Here is a 4,784-nt window from a genome sequence, read left to right on the forward strand (position 1 = left end):
CGGCCGCAACTGAACCTCGTTTCAAAGGTATCAATACATAATGTTATTTGTATGCCTAGCAATCACAAATGTACATTGTTTGAAGCACACTTTCATAAGTCTCAGTCAGAAAAGACAGTTCCAAAAAGCCTCCTATGGTGAACAAGAGGCTGATAGAATTACTGTAGTGTTTTTGCTGACATTACTGTAGTATTGCTTATGTTTTATTATCTTTTACATAGAAATGGAGGCTTTCTCCATCAGGAAACCTATTGGACAAATACTAAAAGAGCAAATGTTCCATAACCTGTAGGTAGGTAGAACTGTGGTCTGAACGGATAATTCACAGCTTCTTCTCTTTTCTATAACCTGTAGGGAACACAATATATGGTCTATACTTGGCATGTAGGTTTCTCACTCATGGGTGGCACAAATTGGTATATGGGGGAGAGGAATGGGTTGGGTATATGCAAGTGAATTACTGTAGTATTACTATAGTTAGAAAACTGTAGTGTTTTTTTGCAGACACTATAGTGTTTTTGTGGACATTACTGTTGTATTTACTATAGTGTTTTTTTTTTTAATAATACTGTAGTATTTACTATAGTATTCTACAGTATACTACAACATTCTATAGTAAGTACTACACATGATCGAGGGATACTACAGTGTGTAGTATATTATTCTACAGTATACTACAGTTTACTACAGAATTATATATTAAGTACTGTAGTATTCTATAGTAAACTGTAGTATGTTTTCCTGTGGACTGGCTGGAATGGTATTAATGACAAACGACTAGCGACAACAACGACACAGACAACACTATGTTCCCAGTTTGGTTTGATGTCCAAATCTGTACACAGTGTGTGTTCCTCCTCTCCAGCCATCATTAAGATCTGAGAGAAGACAAGAGTGATGCTATCAGACCAGGGAATTGGGTTTGGTGGTTAGGGGGAAATACTTTTTTAATTGAGTGTGTGGTGCAATAGCAGGTTGTGGAGTGTTGTGTGACAGGAGGTTAGCAGTGTTATCTCCACTGATCCAATGATCAGTGATATGGAGCTGTGGGGATATTAAACCTCTATCTCTTATCAAGATAGACACACACACCCCTAGGTTAACCTGACATCCTGCTGTAGCCCACAACAGGTATAGCTAACACTCTGTCCAGCTTTATTTAATGGAAATTAGATAACCTCTCCTCATGCAGGGTTTTTAGCTTTTGAATTACATCCCCTATCAGAAAGGAAGGAATTGTTCATTGAGAAGTTAATCTTTATTTCCCCCCCGCTCAGTTTTGTTATGTGGATTGGTGATTTAACCTGCTGCATATGTACAGACTGCCCACTGGGCACGGGCGTCAATTCAACGCCTGTTCCACGTTGGTTCAACGTAATATCATTGAAATGCCTCGCTCCAACCCCAATTTAGTTCAGTGCAATTCAATTCAATACATTTTTACATTTTAGTCATTTAGCAGACGCTCTTATCCAGAGCCACTTACAGTTAGTGAGTGCATACATTTTCATACTGGCCCCCCGTGGGAAACGAACCCACAACCCTGGCGTTGCAAGCGCCATCCTCTAACAACTGAGCTACAGGGGTATATACAACTTTATTATTCTATTGACGGGCAATCAACAGAACAGGCATACACTGTTTCTGTATTTCCCCATCAAAAGACTGCAGATGAATGGAGGTGAGGCAGAGAGTTAATGGCAACACAACTGAGTCCATAAAAGCCTGAAAGTGGTGTCTCCATTTGGGCTGTGGAAGCCAATTGCCGCCGGCGCTGTCTTGGCTCCATCTAGCCAACCTGTTACAGTGGACTCCACTTTGAAACAATTAAGCCTGTGATGTCTTTGTTCAGTTTGGATTTGATAAGCCTGTGAGAACAGGGGCAGTTTTGGCTCTGTAAAGCCTATGTGGAGTGGGTCCATGTTGGCTCTGCAGAGCCTAAAAGCAGGGCTCCACGTTGCCCCTGATAAAGTGATCATCATGGTGGCAGTGAACCATCCTTGGGGAGAGGAGAGGTAGCTACAGCATCATAATGGTCCCCTTTTGTCTCAAATTACCTCCTCCACTCTGGGCATTGTCCCCCTTTATCACATGTAATTGAATCACGGTGGAGCCAGAGGGATTCTCCAAAAAGCAGTGACAAAGAACAGAGAGCCACAGCAGGAAAAAAGACAGCAGAGGAATTGTCTTTATATATAACAATCATTACCACTAGTAAATCTAATCAAATGGCTACCCAGACTATTTGCATTGCCCCCCACCCCTCTTTTACACTGCTGCTACTCTCTATTTATTATCTATGCATAGTCATTTAATAACTCTACCCCAATTACCTTGACTAACTGGTGCCCCCACACATTGACTCGGTACCGGTACCCCCTGTATATAGCCTCGCTATTGTTATTTTACTGCTGCTCTTTAATTATTTGTTACTTTTATTTCGTATTATTTTATATTGAATTCTTTTGTGATTTTTGGGGGGTATTCTTTCTTAAAACTGCATTGTTGGTTAAGGGCTTGTAAGCATTTCACTGTAAGGTCTACACCTGTTGTATTCGGCGCATGTGGCAAATACAATTTGATTTGATTTGAAATATAAAAGGGCCAAGCTTTAATCTCTAAAGCATAGTGATATGAGATCTTTTCAGGCACATTCCATAAGATTCAGGTTGTGTCTGAAATGGCACCTTATTCCCTTTATAGTGCACTTCTTTTGACCAGGGCCCATAGGTTAATTGTGTACTTATAGTTCACTATAATTAATGTGTGTGTCCTATATTGAACTATGCTGCTGGAATCTGGGGTTGTGATGTAGCCAAAACAGTTCATTCTATTCCAAACAGAGCCATAAGATGTTCCCTTGAAGTGCATAAGCTTGCTCCAAGCCTTGCTATTCAAGGAGACATGGGATGGGAGCACTGTGAAATAAGACAGAGGGGTGAAATTATTAGATTATGGAACCCTCTTATCAATATGCCAGAGGACAGGATAACAAAAAAAATAATAAACTGGGATAAAACACATAACTATCCTTGGACAAAGGAACTCAATGACATACACTATATGGCCAAACATATCGTCGAACATCTAATTCCAAAAGCATGGGCATTAATATGGAATGGAACTATGGAGCCAAGCCTGAACCATGAAAAACAGCCTCAGACCATTATTCCTCCTCCACCAAACTTTACAGTTGGCACTATGCATTCGGGCAGGTAGCGTTCTCCTGGCATCCGCCAAACCCAGATTCGTCCGTCAGACTGCCAGATGGTGAAGCGTGATTCATCACTCCAGTGAATGTGTTTCCACTGCTCCAGAGTCCAATGGCGGTGAGCTTTATATCACTCCAGCCGACGCTTGGCATTGCGTTTGGTGATCTTAGGCATGTATGCAGGCTGCTCGGCCATGGAAACTAATTTCATGAAGCTCTCGACAAACAGTTTTTGTGCTGATGTTGCTTCCAGAGGCAGTTTGGAACTCGGTAGTGAGTGTTGCAACCGAGGACAGACAATTTTTACGTGCTACACGCTTCAGCACTTGACAGTCCCGTTCTGTGAGCTTGTGTGGCCTACCACTTCGCGGCTGAGCCATTTTTGGTCCAAGACATTTCCACTTCACAATAACAGCACTTACAATTGACCGGGGCAGCTCTAGCAGGGCAGAATTTTGACTAACTGACTTGTTGGAAAGGTGGCAACCTATGACGGTGCCAAGTTGAAAGTCACTGAGCTCTTCAGTACGGCCATTCTACTGCCAATGTTACTCTATGGATATAGTATTGCTGTGTGCTCGATTTGCAATGTCAACATGATCAAACACAAGTTAACCCTTAGCTTCAAAGAAAAATGGTTGACTGATTTATGGCTAAAACCAAAACTCTGAATCAAAAACAGCTACGATCCAGAACCCTATGTCACCTCTCACCTAACAAGAAGTCAAAGGTCCTTGTGTGCCCAGTTGAGAACCGGTATACTGCCTCTGGCAATTGAAGTAGGTAGGTTCAATGCCATAGATGAAGAAGAGTGGCTATGTACAGTCTGAGATTTAGGGGAGATCGAGAATGAACTGCACTTTTTTATTTTATTGTACTTTATATGATGATGTAAGAGTAACATGTTTGAAAGAATGCAACGACAGAAACCAGAACTATTCTGGAGTAGTGATGAAGAAAAACTTGAATGGCAATTCAGAAAATAAGTGTTCCTGGTTGAAGATTTTATTTCTAAAGCTTGGAAGACGAGATAAGTTGTATAAGTTGTTCTTTTCAGTAAGAATACAAATGTGTATGTACAGCGAGTAATACATGTATGTATGTATGTATGTATGTATGTGCATATATAAGTATAATAATTGTATTTGTATACAACAGATGCAGTGTCTTATAAACCCATATGGGCTGGGCATCATGAAGATGCATGACACTCTAATAAAATAAATACGTCTTATAAATCATATAAGGCATACTAACGTGCCATTTCAGACACAGCCTCAGTGAAGAGTCCGTGGATTGATGATCCTCTCCTCTCAGGTGGTAATGAGACGGTTGAAGCAATATCCCTCTGCCACCAGGACGATTACAGAGATTAAATAGGACCTAAGGGATTACACAGTCGGGGATGTGTTACCGTGACGATGGGGAGAAGGTGTATCATGTCATCGCAGAAAAGGTCACGAGAAAACAGGCTCAACTGGCTAATGGAACGACGCAATCTATGGCTCTGGGTGGATTTATCTTGTCTGGTCTGTCACATTCAATGCACTCTGGCTCCTCTATCAGGTCTAGT

General features: G+C 41.3%; 1 non-coding gene across 1 annotated transcript; it reads right to left on the minus strand.

Annotated features, from left to right (window-relative positions):
* Positions 1-225: 225 nt before the first annotated feature.
* On the minus strand, positions 226-280 carry LOC121537439. The gene has a single exon (XR_005995071.1). It is a non-coding gene; the product is annotated as a U7 small nuclear RNA (small nuclear RNA).
* Positions 281-4,784: the final 4,504 nt, after the last annotated feature.

The sequence above is a fragment of the Coregonus clupeaformis genome, chromosome 2 (genome assembly GCF_020615455.1).
Source record: "Coregonus clupeaformis isolate EN_2021a chromosome 2, ASM2061545v1, whole genome shotgun sequence".
NCBI classification, from domain to species: Eukaryota; Metazoa; Chordata; class Actinopteri; order Salmoniformes; family Salmonidae; genus Coregonus; species Coregonus clupeaformis.